The sequence below is a fragment of the Dama dama genome, chromosome 14 (genome assembly GCF_033118175.1).
Source record: "Dama dama isolate Ldn47 chromosome 14, ASM3311817v1, whole genome shotgun sequence".
In the NCBI taxonomy this organism is placed as follows: domain Eukaryota; kingdom Metazoa; phylum Chordata; class Mammalia; order Artiodactyla; family Cervidae; genus Dama; species Dama dama.
In genome coordinates this window covers 51,248,524-51,271,122 of record NC_083694.1, presented here as the reverse complement: position 1 = coordinate 51,271,122, position 22,599 = coordinate 51,248,524, and the positions used below count along the sequence as shown (strand labels likewise).

The 22,599-nt window shown below is 42.7% G+C and overlaps 1 pseudogene; it reads right to left on the bottom strand.

Moving 5' to 3' along the window:
* Positions 1-19,286: 19,286 nt before the first annotated feature.
* Positions 19,287-22,387, bottom strand: LOC133068866 (PRAME family member 12-like; annotated as a pseudogene).
* Between the last annotated feature and the right edge of the window lie 212 nt (positions 22,388-22,599).

Below are 22,599 nucleotides of genomic sequence, written 5' to 3'. Positions count from 1 at the left end.
GGGCCACATGATGCTCTTATTCCCTTAGTTTTAAGGCTCTAAGTGATGGAATAAAATTTTCCCCAAAAAAGATGAAGCTTAACTTTCAGCTCATGGTCCCCACCTCCCAGTGGGACATGATTAAACAAAGCAGTGGATGGGATGGATGGAATAATGGCTGGGCTTCTTCCTCTTTGCTTCTTACGAGGTTCTTGCTCTAGTGCCCAAAGGGGTAAAGCTATGCCATTGTGCCCACTGAGCCCAGAGTGTGTTTGGGACTAACAGGCACTTGCACCACTGCCAGAGTAGTCACTGCCCTTGGTCCAAAAAAGTTTCCTCTGAACATAGGGCAACAGACTGAGGTGTGTTCTTGTTTGGCCTGAGAAGGATGTCTTGTTCCCTGGAAGTTTCCACAGGATTCCTTTTGGAGCAGAGTCAGGATGCATCTCTGGATACCACCCAGACTCTTGGACCTGGTGGCAATGAGCTTGTTGAGGGATGAGGCCTCAGTCATCACTACTCTGGAATATCTGCCCATTGAGCTCTTCCCCTCACAGCTCATGGGGGCCTTCTATGGAAGACACAGTCAAACTTTGAAGCCCATGAGGCACACCTGGCCCTATGTTCTCGTGCCTCTGGGAGGCCTGATGCAGAAACCTCATGTGGTGACCTTACAAGCAGTGCTGGATGTCCTGCTTGCCCAGAAAGATTGCCCCAGGTGAGTCTAATCCAGGTAGCCTAGTAGGTTAATAGACAACCTGACGAGAGACCTGGGATCAGAGAGTGGATGGCCAAAAGATGGACTAGAGGCTTCTGATGATGTCAATGAAGAAGCTCTGAGACCTTGGCCATTGCTGAGCTCTCTTTGGGAAAAGCCTTCCAGCAGTGCAAGAGTGCCTAAGATTCAAGGAAACCTAAAAGTACATGCTATACATCCTTCTAGTGATGCTTAAGTGTACTAGAAGCAGAAATCCAGGAAGGATGGAGGGGGAAGAGGAGAGGGAGGAAACTGAGCCAGAGAGGAAAGAAGAGGGCAAGGCTGCAGGTGATGTCAGGAATGTGTGGTAAAAGCTTAGGTGGGAAGTCAGACTGTTGCCTAAATTCTAAGACTAGCTTCACTGTGCATGGATCTTAAACCATCACTGCCCATCTGCTGTTGCCCCACAGGAGGGAATACTGGCCAGGACTTCTGGAGAATGTGGTCTGGATCCAGTGTTGATGTGTCCTCAAGGTCATCAATGGAACCAGTGACTGAGGACAGGTTGAGGACAGGGCAGCTCTCAGCTACCTTGGAGGTATTCACAGGACTTCACCTCATTGAAAGTACCATGGATGCCCACTGTTTATTGAGACAAAGTGGCAGGCTCTACTCTGAGCTTGTTCTAGTCCATTCCATTAATTTCTTTCATCCTCATAAAGAAGTGGAGTATGTTCTACTCTGCAGGACAGATGAGGAAAGGGAGCTTTCAAGATACTATATAATCAAAACTCCGGCTAAAATAAGACTGGGCACCCTGGGTTTGATCATTATCAGATGGTCAGTCAGACCTATTGTAGCCTTGGCCAGATCACTTGTCTTCCAATTTGAGGTCACCTTTTACCCCAGTTTCTAACACATAATTCCTCTTTTTCTATCCCAGATGCCTGAAGACCCCCTTGGACAATCTTGTTATAACTCACTGCCTCCTTACTGCTTCAGATTTGACCCCTTTCCCAGTGTCCAAATATCAGTCAGCCAGAGAGCTTGAATCTGAGTGGTGTCACCCTGACCTATTCTAGTTCTGAGCTCCTCATACATAGCTTTGCTGGAGGAAGTTGTAGCCACCCTCCAGAAACTGTACTTAGAAAAGTGTTGAATCAGGGACTCCCACCTCGAGGCCATCCTGCCTGCCCTGAACCACTGTCTTCAGCTCACACTCTTCAGCATGCATGGAAACCCACTCTCCACAGCCATCATAGAGAAGACGCTGCAACACAACTCCAAGCTGCCCAGTTTAAGTCAAGAGCTGTCCCTGGTCCCTTGGGAAAGTTTCAGCTCTCAGGGAATCCTCCAGTTCGGAAGACTTGCCTAGTGTTGGGCTGAATTGCTTGAGATCCTGAAAGTCTTAGGTCACCCCAATACCATCTGCATTAGCTCCATCTCTGGTCCACACTGTGGAGATGACACATGCTATCGTTCTGAGCCCTTCATATACTGGGGTAATACTCCTGCCAAGCTGGGTGCATTTGTCAAAAGTTTTCTTGGAAACTGAAAGTTAAGACACAGTTGCATTGTGAGTGGACAGAAACCCATGGTTTTGGATGTCTGCTCAAGTGAATATGAGAAGAAAATGTGATTCAGGGAGGATGCAGTGTTGCAGAGGGAAAAGCTGAGTCTGAGAGCTAATGGGTGTCTTAGGGTGATGGGTCCTGTGGAGCCAGAAATATGAGCCTAAATTTCTTTAGGTGGATTTGAGCCTGAGACACATACGTAGGCATTATCCATGGTTGGATGTTTGTAAAGAAAAGGTCAAAAGCAAAAAGACCCTCAGTGTAAACTTACTGCTGTGTTTTGTGATGTCTTCTTCAGTTTTCTGTGTATACTTCAGGAATCTCCAGACACTGATAATAGAAAAAGGCACTGAGTTGCTAGGTTCTGAAAACTTACCATTCAAACAGGTTCTTTATTCTGTCTGGGGCATCTCTTACCACCATACTTATTTCTGTGGCTCTTCAATAGGTTAATACACACAAAAAGGAACATAGTCAGTCAGTGGTCAGTGAGCAACCTGAGTGAGAGCTCTGGGAAGGGCCCTCACTGCTGTCTGAGACAATGACCCTAGACATGAGCATCCTCATGGCTCTCCTGCTGGGCCTGTAAGTCTCAGCCAGTGCTGGAAGGGTTGAGGAGGGTATAGGAGAGACTGAATTTATCTCCAGAGATAGACATTCTGAGCCTCAGGTCTCCTAGGCCACCTGCTTGCAGATCAGACCACAGGATATAAAGCAGTTTTGTAAGCAGGTCTGTATATTTCAATTTTGGTTTATTTTTAAAGCTGCTGTTAAGTAAGTGCTAGTTGACTAAATAATTGTGTTGTGATTTACCTAATAAATGTCATTTGAAAATTATAAAATAATTACTTTTAAAGAATGGATGTGAATTTAAAAAAATGCTTCACTTTGTCTCTAATAGGATTTTAAAACTGATTTTAAAAGTCAATGAACAAAGTTCTTTTTCTCCCTTAGAAATAATCAAATTTTAGAGCTGGAAGGATTGAAATCATGTTTTTTTTAAGCAGACTTATTTGGGAGAACAGTTTGACATTTACAATAAAACTATTCCCTCGTAGCTCAGTCAGTAAAGAATCTGCATGCAATGCAGGAGACCAGGATTTGATTCCTAGGTTGGGAAGATCTCCTGGAGAAGGAAATGGCAACCCGCTCCAGTATTCTCTTTTTTTTTTTTTTTTTTTCATTTATTTTTATTAGTTTGAGGCTAATTACTTCACAACATTGCAGTGGGTTTTGTCATACATTGACATGAATCAGCCATGGAGTTACATGTATTCCCCATTCCGATCCCCCCTCCCACCTCCCTCTCCACCCAATCAACCCACTCCAGTATTCTTGCCTGGGAAATCCTATAGACAGAGGAGCCTGGCAGGTTACTGTCTATGGGGTACCAAGAGTTGGACACAACTTAGCGACTCAACCATCGAGCAGAAAGTACAGAGAATTTCCATCTAGCTCCTCACCCCACATACACACAACCATTCTACCAGCATTGTGATCATTTATTATAATTTGTTATACAAATTATAATGTATGAGTAATACATTTTTATAATGCATAATTTTATAAATACATAATTATAATGTATGAGTAATACATTTGTTATAATTCTTGAACCTACACTGAGACAGACATCATTATCACCCACATGTCATAGTTCACACTAAGAGTCACTCTTGGAGTTGTAGAGTCTATGAGTCTGGGGAAATATGTACTTGTATATCCTACAGATTAATGCTTTTGAACTGTGGTGTTGGAGAAGACTCTTGAGAGTCCCTTGGACTGCAAGCAGATCCAACCAGTCCATCCTAAAGTCCTGACTATTCACTGGAAGTGAAAGGTTGTTGCTGAATGATAAGATGCTGGGATCTTGGCCTCCGGAGGAGACGAATTCAATCTGGGGCCAGAGACGAGGCTGGATCACTCAGAGCTTTTGTGTAATAAAGTTTTATTAAAGTGTAAAGGAGATAGAGAAAGCTTCTGACATAGGCATCAGAAGGGGGTGAAAAGAGTACCCGCCTCCTAGTCTTTAGCTGTAAGTTATATAGTCACTCACAGTCTGTTAATGAAAAGAATGTCTTAGAATTTAGAATGGTACCAGATAATTCATCCCTGGCCATAAAACGATTGACTTGAATCTTGTAGAAGGGCAGATAACCAACAAATAGTTTCGTTTACATAGATTAGCGGAACAATATCTGAGTAAGTAGGTTAGGCCATTTGGCAGAACTTACAGAGTCTGGGGTAACTTAACATATCTTAAGACAAACATTTCCATAAAAAAAATGTATTGGTTAACTCAAGGTTTGAGAGTAGTTAGCTTCAGGTGAAACCAGGTGTCATGGCAACACAGCATTTTTAAGAGAAACCTCCTTTTAAATTTGTATAGAGAAGAAAAAAAATATTGCTGGTTTGTTTCCTCCTGCTGCTTAAGAGAGATAAAAATGTCTGGCACTTGCAGCCTATTTCCTCTGTTTGGAGACCCCTGGCCTTCCTGCCTGTTACCCTCTCAGAAGGACTGATGCTGAAGCTGAAACTCCAATACTTTGGCCACCTGATGTGAAGAAATGACTCATTTGAAAAGACCCTGATGCTGGGAAAGATTGAAGGCAGGAGGAGAAGGGGACGACTGAGGATGAGACGGTTGGATGGCATCACCGACTCAATGGATATGAGTTTGAGTAAGCTCTGAAAGTTGATGATGGACAGGGAGGCCTGGAGTGCTGCAACCTGTGGGGTAGCAAAGAGTTGGACACGACTGAGTGACTGAACTGATATCCTGCAGAGTAACTGTCCTGCCCTAAAAATCCTCTTTCCTCTGCTTTGCTGTGCTTAGTTGCTCAGTCATGTCTGACTCTTTCCAACCCCACGGACTGCAGCCCATCAGCTTTACTTTACTCTTTATCTTTCTGTCCCTACAACCCTGGAGACCACTAGTCTTTTTTGCTTTCCCCACAGTTATTCCAAAATGTCATATAATTGGAATCATACAGTATATAGTCTTTTTTATTGGCTTCTTATTTAGTAATATACATGTAAGTTTCCTCTATGACTTTTCATGTTTTGACAATATTCCACTGCCTGAATGCACTACAGTTTATTTATTCATTCATTTACAGAAGCATATCTTGTTTACTTACTTAGTTTGCTGCTGTAAGTATCTATGTTCACATTTGATGGAGACATAAGTTTTAAATTCATTTGGGTAGATACCAAGGAGTGAGATTGTAGGATCATATAAAAAGGGATGGACATGTACACACTGCACTATTTAAAATGGATAACCAACAAGGACCTACTGTAGAGCACATGGAACTTTGCTCTAATGGGAGGGGAGTTTAGGGGAGAATGGATCCATGTATATGTATGGTTGAGTCCCTTCACTGTTCACCTGAAACTGTCACAACATTGTTTTGTTTTGTTTTGAGTCAGCATAGTAGCAGACCTTCTCTGCATTGTTTATTAAACATTCTTAGTACAAATTTACAATATTAAGTGATTGTTCTCCCTAGGGAAGATTAGAAATTTTTTTTACCATTTACTTTTATTAGTTGGAGGCTAATCACTTTACAATATTGTAGTGGTTTTTGTCATACACTGACATGATGCATGAGACAAGTGCTTGGGGCTGGTGCACTGGGAAGACCCAGAGGGATGGGGAGGGGAGGGAGTTGGGAGGGGGGATTGGGATGGGGAATACATGTCACAACATTGTTAATCACGTTACACCCCAAAACAAAATTAAAAGTTAAAGAAAATTTTAAAAATGAAAAGGGAGTGCATTACAATTTTTTTATTTTTTGTCAATTTTTCCTGTTACAGATGGTCCCACAAAAGGCAGGAACTTTGTCTCTATCATCCTGTGATTCTCACAACTGAACAAAAAGCCTGGTGTGACACTAAATGCATCTAACTTGGGTCATAAAGATAATTAACATTAGATTATATACAAATTTTATTTCATACTGCAATGCTAATTTGAGGAAATTCAACATTAGCTGTCAGCCAATAACATAAATAAAGTGAATAGGGAAGAAATAGCACTGTGCTCAATACATTTGTACAGTAAACTGTACATCAAAGTATAACTAACTAGGAACCTATGGGTCCTTCCCAGGCCGGATACCTCACATTCTCCTTTTACCTCTTAATTATAGAAAACATTTAGCCTCCTTAGGTCTTCCCTGAGTCCCAATGAGTGAATTTAATCAGAAAGTCAGAGAGGGAAGAGGTAGCCTGCAGGAGGTGCTGAAGCCACAGCTGAGCCCCAGGAGTTGTGCAACTAAAGGAGAAGAGCTGAACTCTCTCCTTGCGACTGTGAACCTTGGATTTACACCCCAGCTGCTGGCTTTGTGAACTCAGTGCCTATGGAACATCTAAATATACCCATGGGGATTGGTTCAGGACAGAATCAGAGGTGCCATCTTAGCCCCTACAGTGGGTTCAGGTGTGTGATTCCTGAAGTCCTGGGACCTGACTTCAAGCAAGTGGCTTGGTGAAAACACCTGCGATGCACCAGGACCAATTGCCTGTATTCCCATTGTCAAGGTGGGGCTGAGAGCTCTTACAATAGCAGTGTAGCTTCTGAGTCAGCCCACTGGATAAAAAGTGACATAAGAAGAGTACACTCAAAGGTGAACAGCTCCAGATAAGGAAAACTCAGTGACCACCCTCCCAGTCGGAATGTTCCAATCCCACCTACCTCACACAGCAGATCACAAATACAGCTCAGGAAAAGACCTGAGGGTCTCTACTCCAACAACTAGGGAGCAAATCTGCCTCCTGACTGGGCAGTGACAACCCCGGAGCAAAGGGGCAGTCCTGCTTAATATCCAGTGCAGGCTCAGGTCACCACAACCTCAGCCACACCTCCTTTCAATAGGATAATGGACTTCATAAACAGAGGAAAGAGGAGACAGATATACATATTAAAAACAGCTTTTGCACCAGAAAAATATTAAACCCACACAGGCTACACAGTGACATCCCCACATAAAAAATAGCCCTCTAAGACAAGAGGAGGAACTCACAGAGCATTTGACTTTGAAGGTCAGTGGGGCCTTGAGTGCCACAGGCCTGGGAAAAACTGAATTTTCACTCTTGGAGCATGCACGTAAGAACTCACAAGCACTGTGACACAGCATTTAGCTATACCTCCATAGGAATCAGGGTAGACCTAACTCTTGGAGAGTCTCCTGGGATAGTGGGGGTTGTTAGTAACTCACTGTGTGGGCAAGGACACAGGCAGGAGAGGCCCCAGGGAATATCAGTCAGCATGAGCTATCCCAGAGGTCCCCATTTTGGCACCAAGCCTTGAGCCCACCCAGTAGTCTATAACAACAGACTGGTTCAAAATTGGGAAAGGAGTACATCAAGACTATATATGACCATGCTGCTTATTAAACCTATATGCAGAGTACATCATGCAAAATGCCAGCCTGGATGAATCACTAGCTGGAATCATGACTGCCGGGAGAAAAAATATCAACAACTTCAGATATGGAAATGATGCCACCTTAATGGCAGAATGTGAAAAGGAACTAAAAAGCCTCTTGATGAAGGTGAAAGAGGAAAGTGAAAAAGCTGACTTAAAATTGAACATTCAAAAAACTAACACCATCACATCTGGCCCCATAACTTCATGGCAAATAGATGGTGAAAAAGTGGAAACGGTGACAGATTTTCTCTTCTTGGACTCCAAAATTACCGTGAATAGTGATTGAAGCCACAAAATTAAAAGATACTTGCTCCTTGGAAGAAAAGTTATGACATACCTAGATAACCTACTAAAAAGAAGAGACATTACTTTGACAACAAAAGTTCATCTAGTGTCTAGTCAAGGCTGTGGTTTTTCCAGTAGTCATGAATGGATGTGACAGTTGGACCATAAAGAAGGCTAAGCATGGAAGAATTGATGCTGGAGAAGACTCTTGAGAGTGGCAAGGTGATCAGCAAGGAGATCAAATCAGTAAACCTGAAGGAAATCAACCCTGAATATGCATTGGTTGGATTGATGCTGAAGCTGAAGCTTTAATTCTTTGGCACCTGATGTGATGAGTCAACTCGTTAGACTCAAAGACTGAAGACAACTCAAAGACTGAGGACAGGGGGAGAAGGGGCAACAGAGGATGAGATGGTTGGATGGCATCACAGACTCAATGGACATGTATTTGAGCAAACTCTTGGAGACAGTGAAGGACAGAGAAATCTGGCATGCTGTAGTATGGAGTAGTGAAGAGTCAGACAAGACTTAGTGACTGAAAAACAACAAGGAGAGATGAAATATCTCAAGCCAAACAATCAGCAAGACAGGAACTGATGCTCAGCAAACAAGCTATCTAAAGTCATACTGAACTAACAGCTACCTCAAAACACACTCCTTGACATGACCCTTCACATCAGAGGAACAAGGTCCAACTTTACCCATCAGAGGGCAAGCATCAGTTCTCCATCACCAGAAAGCCTGCAGCCCTGGACCAACCTCACCCACCAGGGGGCAGACACCAGAAGCAAGAGGAACTACAATCCTGCAGCCTGCAGAAAGGAGACCATGAACACAGAAAGTTAAACAAAATGAAATAATGAGAAACATATTGCAAATGAAGGAACAAAATAAAACCCACAAAAACTAAATGAAGAGGAGATAAACAGTCAACCTGAAAAATAATGTAGAATAATGATCATAAAGATGATCTCAAATCTCAGAAAAAGAATGGAGGCACAGATCAAGAAGATACAAGAAATGTTTAACAAGGAGCCAGATGATTTAAAGAGCAAACTGAGATAAACAATGTAATAAGTGAAGTGAAAAAATACACCGGAAGAAATCTATAGCAGAAACTTAGGCAGAAGTATGAATAAGTAAGCTAGAAGACAGAGAGGCAGGAATTACTGCCACAGAACAAAATAAAGAATATAAGAATAAAAATAAAGGAGGATACACTCAAAGACCTCTGGGACAACATTAAATACACCAACATTCCTGTTATTGGGGTCTCAGAAGAAGAAGGAAAAAGAAAGTTCCTGAGAAAGTATCTGAAGAGATTATAGCTGAAAACTTCACTAACACAAGAAATGAAACACTCACTCAAGTCCAGGAAGCACAGAGCACCATAGAGGATGAAACCAAGGAAGAATATGTCAGCATATATGAATCAAACGGAAAAAAATTAAAGACAAAGAAAAGATATTAAAATCAACAAACAGCATACAAAGAAATAACCATAAGGTTATCAGCTGATTTTTCAGCAGAAACTCTGCAGGTCAGAAGGGAGTAACATGATATATTTCAAGTGATGAAAGGGAAAAACATGCAACCAAGAATGCTCTACTCAGCCAGGCTTTCATACAGATTTGATGGAGAAACCAAAAACTTTACAGAGAAGCAAAAGCTAAAAGAATTCAGAACCATCAAACCAGCTTTACAAAACAAATGCTAAAGACTTCTAAATTAGAATTTCATAAGAACTGGAAATAAAATACAAAAGATACACAAACAAAAAAAAAAGAAAAATGAAAAGCAATCCCAACATAACACTAAAGATAGGCATCAAGTCACAACAGCAGAAAATAGAAGGGGAAGGGAAGAAAAAAGTTCAACAAAAACAAATTGAAAACAAAAAAACTGTTTATAGAAACACACATAGAAATAAATACCTTAAATATAAATGGATTAAATTTTCCAATGAAAAGACATAGACTGGCTGAATGGATACAAAAACAGGACTCATATATATGCTGTCTACAAAAGACCCACTTCAGACCTAGGGACAAATACAGACTGCAAGTGAGGAGACGGAAATAGTATATCAGAAAATAAAGACTGTTACAAGATACAAGGAAGGACACTATATAATGATCAAGGAATCAACCTAAGAAGAAGATATAGCAATTGTAAATATATATGCAACCCCAAATAGGAGCACCTCAATAAATAAGACAAAGACTAAGAGCCACAAAAGAGGATATAAACAGCAACATAATAATAGTGGGGGACTGTGACACCTGATATATATCAATAGACAGATCATCCAAGGAGAAAATCAACAAAGAAACACATATTTTAAATGGCACGTTAGGCTAGATGAACTTGATATTTGTAGAACATTCCACTCAAAAGCAGCAGAATACACCTTCTTTTCAAGTTCACATGGAACATTATTTAGGATAGATAACATCTGGGGCCACAAATCATACCTTGATTAACTTAAGAAAATTGAAAACTTATTAGGCTTCTTTTCAGATCATAGTGCTGTGATATTAGAAATAAAATACATGGAAAAAAACTTAAAAAAAACACAAACTTTTTTTGGTGTGAGACTAAACAATATGTTACTAAACAACCAATGGATAACCAAAGAAATCAAAGAGGAAATAAAAAAAAAATAGCTAGAGACAAATGGCAATGAAATCACAATGATCTAAAACCTATGTGATATAGCAAGAACAGTTTGAAGAGACAAGTTTATAGCAACACAACCTAACCTCAGGAAACAAGAAAAATCTCAAATAAACAACCTTACCTTAAACCTAAAGCAAACCCCAAAGTTAGTAGAAGGAAAGGAATAATAAAGATTAGATGAGAAAAAAAAAAAAAAAAGATTAGGTGAGAAATAAATGAAACAGAGGTGAAGAGAACCATAAAAGAGATCAATGAAACTAAAAGTTGATTTTTTTAAAAAACTGATAAACCTTTAGCCAGAGTCATCAAGATAAAAGCAAATAGGGCTCAAATCAATGATAATAGAAATGAAAAAGTAGAAGTTACAACTGACACCACAGAAATACATAGAATTAAGAAACTCCTGAAAGCAACTATATGCTAATGAAATGAACAACCTAGAAGAAATGGAAAAATGCTTAGAAAGTTACAACCGTTCAAGACTACACAAAAGAAGAAATGGAAAATATAAATAGCCCAATCATAAGTACTATAATTGAAACTGTGATTATAAAACTTCCAAAAAATAAAAGTCCAGGACCAGATGTCTTTGCAGGCAAATTCTATCAAATATTTAGTGAAGAGTTAATACTTATCCTTCTGAAACTAGGATAAGACTGAGTATAACTGGAAGGGAAAGTCTACTTTAGTCCTGTAGGGGAGGTGACAGGTGAGCTACAGAAAGAGAGGGCTGCTGAGCCAGCTCATTCTGGGAGAGGGAACTGGCTGCACAGAAAGCAAGGTGAAAAGACAGCCTTCAGAATGGGAGAAACCAATAGCAAACGAAGCAACAAATGATTAATCTCAAAAATATACAAGCAACTCCTGCAGCTCAATTCCAGAAAAATAAATGACCCAATCAAAAAATGGGCCAAAGAACCAAACAGACATTTCTCCAAAGAAGACATACAGATGGCTAACAAACACATGAAAGGATGCTCAACATCACTCAGTATCAGAGAAATGCAAATCAAAACCACAATGAGGTACCATTACACGCCAGTCAGGATGGCTGCTATCCAAAAGTCTACAAGCAATAAATGCTGGAGAGGGTGTGGAGAAAAGGGAACCCTCTTACACTGTTGGTGGGAATGCAAACAGGTACAGTCACTATGGAGAACAGTGTGGAGATTCCTTTAAAAACTGGAAATAGAACTGCCATATGACCCAGCAATCCCACTCCTGTGCATACATACCGAGGAAACCAGATCTGAAAGAGACATGTGCACCCCAATGTTCATCGCAGCACTGTATATAATTGCCAGGACATGGAAGCAACCTAGATGCTCATCAGCAGATGAATGGATAAGGAAGCTGTGGTACATATACACAATGGAATATTACTCAGCCATTAAAAAGGATACATTTGAATCAGTTCTAATGAAATGGATGAAACTGGAGCTCATTATACAGAGTGAAGTAAGCCAGAAAGATAAAGACCAATACAGTATACTAATGCATATATATGGAATTTTAAAAGACGGTAACGATAACCCTATATGCAAAACAGAAAAAGAGACACAGATGTACAGAACAGACTTTTAGACTCTGTGGGAGAAGGCGAGGGTGGGATGTTCAGAGAGAACAGCATTGAAACAAGTATACTATCAAGGGTGAAACAGATCACCAACCCAGGTTGGATGCATGAGACAAGTGCTCAGGGCTGGTGCACTGGGAAGACCCAGAGGGATGGGATGGGGAGGGAGGTGGGAGGGGGGATCAGGGTGGGCAACACATGTAAATCCATGGCTGATTCATGTCAATGTATGGCAAAAACCACTATAATATTGTAAAGTAATTAGCCTCCAACTAATAAAAATCAATGAAAAAAAAAAAAAAGAAAGAAACATTTTAAACTCCAGTGGAGGGACTGGGGAGCAGATGTTTTGAAATCTCATGTGGAATACTGTGACTGGAGAATCAGGACAGAACAACACTCTAATGGGCTAAGGCACTGCTCTGACCTGGGCAGCAAGCAAGGTCATGAGTACAGACAATCAGAGGAGGGTAGAAATGCCAAATCCAGAGTCTCACCAGACCTGGGAGTCCTACTGGCCCAGAGCTGGGTGGGAAAGGTGGCACCTTTGTGCACTTGGTCTCCCTCTTACTCCTCCTTGAAACAGTGTGTTTCCTGAGTGTAGTTTCTATGTGGAACTGGACAGGGGAGGTTACACTCTTCTCAGGGGTAAGGGGAAGAGCTGAGTTTTTATAATTTCTAGAACATTTCAATATTTTGAACCCTTCTACCTCCTTGAATATCAGGGACCCTGGGATTGCCAGCTTGGACTGTGCAATTTCTTAATATCCACTGACATCACATGAAGTCTGTCAGTCAGTCCATCCTAACACTTAGGTTGTTTGATAGCTCCAGGGATGTTCTGAACCCCTCACCTGAGGGAATCTACCAATTATTGACTATGTGGAACTGGGTGGGTTTCTGTTCCAAGCCCAGGCTCGGATCCACCAGGCTAAAAATGGGGAAAAGCAGTGAACTTTACATTTTCTGTGCAGATTATTTAAAGTAGTGGATGAAAGTTACTGACATCAGTGCTCAGCCAGTTTGTGTTCCGTAAACATAGATGATTATTATTGTTGTTACTAATCTCAGTTTATAGCAGCTCATGAATAAAGCCTGAGATTTACAAAGAATATTGAGTACAATCCAGTTTAGCCTAATTCTATGCAAAGGCCATTTATACCCATGGAAGAAATGTGGTGAAAGGAATGTTTTGGAAGGTTAACAAGATTTAGAACACTACAAAAATCCTAGTCCTGGTAGACTGATTTATAATTGAATTACTTGGACATCTCAGTGAATGGAAGAAAGAAAGGCATGGGGATTTCTTGGGGATAGAGGGAGGGTCATGCTTTCTTTGCATCCTGAAACTGCAAAAAATCTCTGGGTGATGCATCCCAGGTTGGGGGTCATCCCTGAGCATGGCAGATCCTTAGGATAGGTAGATAGATAGATAGACAGACAGATAGATTCTGAATTTTGTAGGGAAAAGTGTTGGTATTTGTGAACGGTGCTTAATATGAGAAAAACAGAATTTTATTTTGTGGCTAACGGCATCCCTTTGGCCAGAATTTTTTTTTGAGCTTTGTTAATTTTGAGGAAATAGCATTATTTATATATACTTGGAAAGGTTTATGGAATAGGATTATGGTTCAGCTGCCAGTTCAGTTCAGTTCAGTCACTCATTCGTGCCTGACTCTTTGCGACCCCATGGACTGCAGCATGCTAGGCCTCTCTGTCTATCACCAGCTCCTAGAGTTTACTCAAACTCAGGTCCATTGAGTTGGTGATGCCATCCAACCATCTCATCCTCTGTCATCCCCTTCTCCTGCCTTCAGACATTCCTAGCATCAGGGTCATTTCTTCACATCAGGTGGCCAAAGTATTGGAGTTTCAGCTTCAGCATCAGTCCTTCCAATGAATACTCAGCAATGATTTCCTTTAGGATGGGCTGGTTGGATCTCCTCTTCTCCAACACCACAGTTGAAAAGCACTAAGTCTTCATCATTCAGCTTTCTTTATAGCCCAACTCTCATATCCATACATGACCACTGGAAAAACCAAAGCTTTGACTAGATGGACGTTTGTTGGCAAAGTAATGTCTCTGCTTCTTAATATGCTGCTTAGATTGGTCATAACTTTTCTTCCAAGGAGCAAGTGTCTTTTAATTTCATGGCTGCAGTCATCATCTGCAGTGATTTTGGCTGTGCTGTCTTCATTGCTTCACTTGGGTTTTCTTTAATATCACCTAGCAGGGGCTACTCTTCATTGCAGTGCATAGGCTTTTCACTGCATTAGCCTCTCATTTCAGAGCATAGGTTCTAGGTGCACGGGCTTTAGTAGCTGCAGGATGTGAGCTCAGTAGTTGTGGCACACTGGTTCAGTTGCTCTGCAGCAGGTGGAATCTTCCCAGACCAGGGATCAAACCATGTCCCCTGCATTGGCAGATGGATTCCCATCCACTGCACCACCAGGGAAGTCCCTAGTTAGTTCTTTACTAATTAACAGATTTAATGCTTTGATTTGCTTCTCATTGTAGTTTTGCCTCTTTCTCAACATTTTGATTTGTCGTTTGGTTTATATCATTTTTAACTGTCTTAACCAAGCAGATTCTCCTTTTGATAAAAAACAGCTTACTGTTTGGAGCTTTATTTCTTGACATTTAAGATATGTAGATTAAGTGCTCAGGGCTGGTGCACTGGGAAGACCCAGAGGGATGGGATGGGGAGGGAGGTGGGAGGGGGCTTCAGGATGGGGAACACATGTAAATCCATAGCTGATTCATGTCAATGTATGGCAAAAACCACTATAATATTGTAAAGTAATTAGCCTCCAACTCATAAAAATAAATGGGAAAAAATAAATTAAAAGCAAAAAAAAAAAAAAGATATGTAATTTGTGCAGTGGCATTCATTTTAGGGGGTATGTCCTTCATCTTTCCCAGCTCAGTTAACTATGAGAATTGATGAAAGTTGAGTTGCTCCTATTCAGTAGTTTTAGGGTCCTAAGAAAGTGTCTAAAAGTTTCCACCAAAACGATTAGGATCAATCTTCAGGCTTGGGGTACCCACTTACCAGTTCATCAAAATAAAGCCAAGCAGTGAGTGGAAATGGATGGGCAAGTGGTTGGGTTTCTTCCTCCTTGGTACTTATGAGATGCTTGCTCTGGTTCATTAGGTAGCATTATGGATTTGCGCCCATAGAGATTAGAGTAAAATTCGGTAAACTGGGAGTCTTCTGGGCTTCCTTGGTGTCTCAGACAGTAAAAAAAATCTGCCTGTAATGCTGAAGACCAGGGATTGATTCCTGGGTTTTCCAACCCCGTGGGAGGAGTGGATATGGCTATGAGTTGGCTCCTCTGAATAGTGGGGAGACTGATGAAGGGGTGCTCATGCTTGCCTGAGAGATACGCTTTGTTCCCTGCAAGTTTCCACACCATTCTTTTGGATCAGAGTCAGGATGAGTGCCTGGAATCCACCCAGACTCCTGGACCTGGCAGCAATAAGGCTGCTGAGGGGCGAGGCCTTGGCCATCAATGTTCTGGAGTTTCTGCCCATCGAGCTCTTTCCCCCACTCTTCATGGAAGCCTTCTATGGGAGTAGCAGAGAGACACTGATAGCCATTGTGCAAGTCTGGCCTTTTGTCCACCCGCCTTTGGGGGGACTGATGGAGATGCCTCATCTGTGAACCTTACAAGCAGTGCTGGATGGACTTGACATCCTGCTTGTCCAGAAGGATCACCCCCGGTGAGTCTGATTTAGGTAGACTGGTAGAGTTAGGGGAGTCTTTCAAGAGACAGCTGGGGTCAGAGGCTTCTGATGATGCCATTCAGGAAGTACAGATACTTAGTCATTGCTGAGCACCCTTTGGGGAAAGTTTTGAAGAAGTGTATGAATGCCTAATGTGCAAGAGAACCTGAAAGTACACTCTCTGCCTCCTTCTAGTGATGCTTATGGAAGATATTAGAAATGGAGAACAAGGAAGGATGGAAGGGGAAAAGGAGATGTAGGAAACTGAAGCAGAGATGGAAGAAGAGGGAAATGTTAAGAATGTGAAGTAAGTGCTCGCTTCGGCAGCACATATACTAAAAAAAAAAAAAAAAGAATGAATTAAAAGCCCAGGTGGGATGTCTGAGTGTTGCCTAAATTCTGAGGCTGTGGTTTCATTTTAGTGGATCTTAAAATCATTGCTGCCAATCTGCTGTTTCCCCACGGGAGGTGCAAACTGCAGGTGCTGGATTTAAGAAATACTGGCCAGGACTTCTGGAGAATGTGGTCTGGATCCAGTGTCCAGGTGTCCTCAAGCTCATTCATGGAACCAGTGGCTAAGAAGAGGCCAAGGACACAGTGGACCTTGGCTCCCTTGGAGGTGTTCATGGAACTTCACATCAATAGAAGGACCATGGATGGATTCCTCACCTACCTCATGAGATGGGTGGAGGAGAGGAAAGTTTCCATACACCTGTGTTGTAAGAAATTGAAGATAGAGTCAATGTCTAGAGACAATATTATGAAGATCCTGAGTATGGTGTAGCTGGACTGTGTTGAGGAGGTGTGAGTAAATTGCACTTGGTGTCTGTCCAGCCTGGCTGTGTTTGCTCCTCTCTTGGGTCAGATGAGCAATGTGTAGACTACTTCTCTCTCACACGGACGTGTCTGCACTTGAAGATCAGGAAGAACAGCATGTTGTCCAAATTACTTCTCAGTTCCTCAGGCTGCGCCACCTCCAGGATCTCCTTCTGGTATCTACTTTCTTCTTGGAAGGATGCCTGGACCAGATGCTCAGGTGAGTGTGCACCACTGGCCAGGTAACAGCGAACGCAACTCACCACCCTCCACCCCTCCAGGCACAGAACTCAGTTTCACTGGTATCTGAGTTGCGGAAGCCTGTGCTCTTAGAGCCCAGGGGCCAGGGCAGGGACAACAGAGGATAGGATATCAAAGGAGAATTCCTCTAGATTTTCATGTTGTTCAATCACTCAGTTATGTCCAACTCTTTGCAACCCCATGGACTGCAGCACTCCAGGCTTCCCTGTCCTTCACTGTCTCCTGGAGTTTGTTCAAACTCATGTCCATTAGGTCAATGACACCATTCAACCATCTCATCCTCTGTCATCCCCTTCTCCTCATAATTTCCATAGCCCTCCAAATTAGAGGTGGGCTATAACATATAAATGCACAGTATTTCTTTATCTACATCAGGAGAAAGGCTGGGATAGGGGGGACTTGCAAAGGTTGAGGCACACTAGCTGGCAAAGTTGAGAAGCAAAGAGCAGAAGCTCCAGCTTGACATTTTGTGCCTAGCCTCTGGGGAAAGAGTTCAGGCACCCAAGGAGGGGACAGTCAAGCCCCTGTCACAGGAGCCTCAGATGAGCTGACTTGGGGAAGGTGCTGAGGGATCCAGAACCCAGGCCATACTCAGACTATTTTAAAAACAAACAAACAAACAAAAAAAAAACAACCTTTTTTTATTGGTCAAAAAGAAAAAAACCCTCTAGAATGTCAATCACACTCTTTCCTTTGCTGCTCTATCCTGAACTGTGGTATCACATAACCACCCAAATCAAGGCAGGGGTCCAAACTGGATAGCGGCTCTGGAAAGGGACACCTTGTAGGTTGCTATAGATTAAGGGTTAGGATCTAGTGGGGTGGGTTAATGATTTCTTCTTTAGGAAGAGATATCTTAGTTTAGATGACTTGAAAATAAATAAGGGAAGGGGGAATTGAAGATGGAAAACTCTATGTCTGAGCATTTCTAAACCAAAGCTCTGTGTTCAACACTTTTGTGACCATAATGAGTCTGTCTCAAATTCCCTGCCAGTAAAAGGCTTTTTGCTGCAGATAAGATAATTGATATATAGGAAATGCATGATTCTGGAGGTGATGGTAACAGAACAGGAGCAACGGGACCATAAAAACTGGTAGATGGTTTGCAGATAATGTAGGGATGTAAGTGAGCTCCTGAAAACTGCCATCTTTGGGAGATGTTGTGGGTACATGCCCAGGTTGGTCCTCTATGCATGTCACCCAGAAGCCTCACCTGGCTTCTGGGTATGGATGCCTGGGGCCCAAGCATGGGTGGAAGGAAGTCTGAGTAGGAAGCATTTTAAGTATGTCTCTTACTATTAACATTCGTGATGTCCATTGTTGATTGAGACAAGATGTCAGCTCCGCTGTGAGCTTGTTCTAGTCCATTCTATTATCTTATTCATCCTTATAAGGAAGTGGAATGTGTTTTACTCTGCCACATAGATGAAGAAAGAGAGATTTCCAGGTTCTGTGAACTTGACCTAGTCATACTGTGAAGGTTAGAGGACTTGGGCTTAAATGAGACTAGGAATTCTGGATAATGATCATTATCAGGTGGTCAGACAAAACTTGGCCTTCAGCAAATCTCACTGGAGTGGGTTGCCCTTTTCTTTCCCAGTGCGTGAAAGTGAAAAGTGAAAGGGAAGTTGCTCAGTCGTGTCTGACTCTTTGCGACCCCATGGACTGCAGTCTACCAGGCTCCTCTGTCCATGGGATTTTCCAGGCAAGAGTACTGGAGTGGGTTGCCATTGCCTTCTCCGTAAAGCAGCTTAGGTGAACTATAGTTCATTGGTAGCTTTATATAAATACTGAATCCAAGGCAGAATGGAAAACTAGTGGGAATAGTAAGGTTTCAGATCATGGATTATTCAGTGTGTTTTCTTTTATCAGTAACTAAAGATCTTGAGGTGAAAACAGAGAAAATGATCTGTATCATGGAGGGCACTAGTCCATATATACTGAAGATTTCTTTATTTCTGACCATTTCTTTACAATCATGCACCCAAGGATAACGTCAACATGTACATCACAAGTATACTCAGAAAATTACATTCAGTATTCTTATGCTATTTAATCTATGTCATTGAAAGTCCCATCATTTTCCAGAGTCTACATTTCCCCCTACAATCTTGAACTTCCACTGGATCATATTTTCTTTGCCCATTCACATTGAGCTGATATCTGAAACCATAGATTTTCATGTTATGAAGTACACATGTCCTAGATTTCTGTTTCCCAGTGCCCAGAAGAAAGCTTTTCATGGAGGCGACCATCTAGGCAGGGATAGTATAGCTGTATATAATGGGCTCCAAATGATGACATAAGTCATCACCATTGTGAGGACAGGGACTTAGGAAAATCCTGATGATCCTGGGCTGGCCTAAGTCTCTCAGAATCTCTAACAGCTGAGTATGAAGGTGAGCAAGTCTGCCTTCCAGGGGGACACCCTGTGGGCTGTAACTCTCCTGAGGGGCAGGATACCACTCCTGACTTAAACAGGGCAGCCCAGTGGTGTGTTGCAGCTTCTCCATGACGGCCGTGGACGGGAGGTTCCCACACAGGCTGAAGGACCTGAGCTGGGAGCAGCGGCTCAGGGCAGGCAGGATGGCCTCAAACTGGGAGTTCCTGATCCCACACTGGTCTAGGTACAGTTCCTGGATGGTGACTGCAACTTTCTCCAGCAGAACTTGGAGCAGTTCAGGACTAAAATCAGTCTTGGGTGACGCCAACCATTTCCAGGCTTTTTAGCTGACAGATGTTCGGGCACTGGGACAAGTGGATCAAGTCTGATTCTGTAAGTCAGCAGTTAGTCATAGAGAGGTTGTACAAGGTGGTCTTCAGGCACCTGGGGAGAAACCAAACAATTAGTTCTTGGAAATTGGGTGCCAGGTGGCTACATGGCGGTGTGGTACTCAGTTGCTGAGCCGAGTCTGACTCTTGGTGACACTATGGACTGTAGAGATACCAGGCTCTTCTGTCCATGCCGTTTCCCAGGCAAGAATACTGGAATGGATTGCTGTTTCCTTCCCCAGGGTACCTTCCTGACCCAGGAATCCAACCCGAGTCTCTTGTGTCTCCTGCACTGGCAGGAAGTTTCTTTACACTAGTGCCACCTGGGAAGCCCCATGGTGGCTACATGTGATAGGCAAATGGTTTCTTCAGGGCAAGAGTTAAGTCTGATCATCTGATGAGGGGCAATACACTGATTGCCCAGTCTCAATCTAGGCTCAGTCCTGTTACCTTCACTACGTGATTGAGTCTCACAGAATCTTGAAAGTTCTCTCCCTCATCTTTCAAGCAGAATACAACACACTCCACTTCCTTATGAGGATGAATGAGTATAATGGAATGCACTAGAACATGCTCAGAGGAGATCCTGACACAGAGCCTCAATCAAGGGTGGTTGTCACTGAATTTTATTGCTAGGTGAATGAAATAAAAAATTATTTCATCTAGGGATTCCTTCAATCCAACTTTGGGCTCCAGATGCCTATATCTTTGGCCAGGTGTGGATCTAGAGAGAAATTAATAAAGAATAAACTTACACAAGATTCTACAGCATCAAATGTGATGCCAGTCTAATGGGCTCATTTACATTCCTGGATCATCTACAAACTTTCCATCACTTTTTATTATCCATTTGGCTCAGCTGGATTAACATAATCCCCAGAACCATCATTTTCCCTTATATTAATTACCTTGTCTGGAGCACAGAAAACAAGTTATACAGACAGATAGTTTAAGACAAGCTTGTTGTGGTCACAATCCTGGTGAGCATAGAGCTTCTCTTCAGAAATGCTCTGCTCTGATGTGATTCCCCCACAGAGTCTCGTTTATTTCCTCTACTTTGAAGTCATTTGAACATAAACACCTTTGCCGAATGAAGAAATTACAAACCTTCCAGGGCTAGATCCAAGCATCCCAGTCAATAATCTGTACCTTCACAGCAATATGTCCCTTTCAAGAGTCACTATAACAGTTTAGCATGCAATCTTTATTTTCGTGGTCTTGGGACACCACCCTTCAGGCGACAGTGACTTTGACATTCTAATGTTATGTTCAGTGTTACCCAGACAGTGGTGCACACTCACCTGAGCATCTGGTCCAGGCAGCCTTCAAGAAAGGAGGGAGAGTCCAGATGAAGATCCCGGAGGTGGCCCAGCCTCAGGAACTGGGAGGTAATTTGCACAATGTGATCCCGATCCTGCTTCCTGAAGACAGGCACATAGACAGGGAAGAGAAGGAGTCTTTGCAGATTACTCATGTGGCCCAGGAAAGAGCAAATGTGGCCAGGGGGGACAGATGCCAGGTGCAATTCACCTGCACCTCCTGGGTACAGTCCAGCTGCACCAAGCGCAGGACCTTCACAATATTTTCCATTGACATTGAAAAGATCTTCAGCTTCTTAAAGCACAGATGTATGAAAGCTTTTCTATGCTCCACCCACCGGAGAAGGTAGGTGAGGAAGTTATTCAGGGTCCTCTTTTTCAGGGAAAGGTCTGTGAAAACCCTCAATGGCGCCAAGTGCTTCTTTGTTATTGAGCTGGGTTCAATCACTGGTGCTCTTCCTGAGTTTTTGCATCCATGATTGTTGGCTCCAGACCACATGCTCCAGAATTTATGACCAATGTCCCGCAAATATAGCACCCACAGTTTGCACCTCCTGTAGAGAAAAAGGAGATTGATAGAGATGCATTAAAATCCACCTAGAAAGAAAAAATAGCCACAAAAATTAAGCTCACACTGCTTCCCTCTGCTGTAACTTCAGATTACTGATGTCACCTGCTGTCTTGCCCTCTTCCCTCTCTGACTCACTTTCTTCCATCTCACTTTCATTTCTTGTCCTCTCTGAATCTTCACTTCTAGTAACTTTAAGGATCACTAAGAGGAGAAGTACATGATATTTCAGCCTCCTGTTCATTACAGGCACCCTTATCCTTCCAGAGGCATTTCCCTTAGTGAGTCAAGCCTTCTTCATTTCCATCTTCAGAACCCTCCGGTCCATCCCTTTCTACCCACATTCCCTCACCCCAGCTGTCTTCTCTTGGACACCCAGGATTCTACCAGGTCCCCCAAGTCAGGCTCACCTTGAGTGAACCTTCTGGGCAAGCAGGATGTCAAGTGCTTCCAGCACTGCTTGTAGGGGCCCCACATGAGGCAGGTCAATCAGGGCCCCCAGAGGCAGGCAGACAAAGGGCCAGGCTTGCACCATGGCCTTCAGGGTCTCAATGTGTCACCCTTGGAATGCTTCCACGAATAGGGGTGGGAAGAGCTCCATGGGTAGAAACTCCAGAGCAGAAATGATTGAGTCCTCATCCCTCAGCAGGCTTGTTCTTGCAAGGTCCAGGAGTCTGGGTGGGGTTGGGACATTCATTCTGACTCTTCGCCAAGAGGAATCCTGTGGAAACTGCCAAGCAACAAAGCATCCATTTCAGGGCAAATGTAAGCACACCACAGACTGTCTCCCAACCCTTCAGAAGAATCTATGCAGGGCCAAGGTCTATGCACTGGCAAGGGTGGAAGCCCTTCAGTTGTTCCTTTTGATACTGCAGGTTCACTGGGCACAAAGCTGTAGTTTTTTCCCTA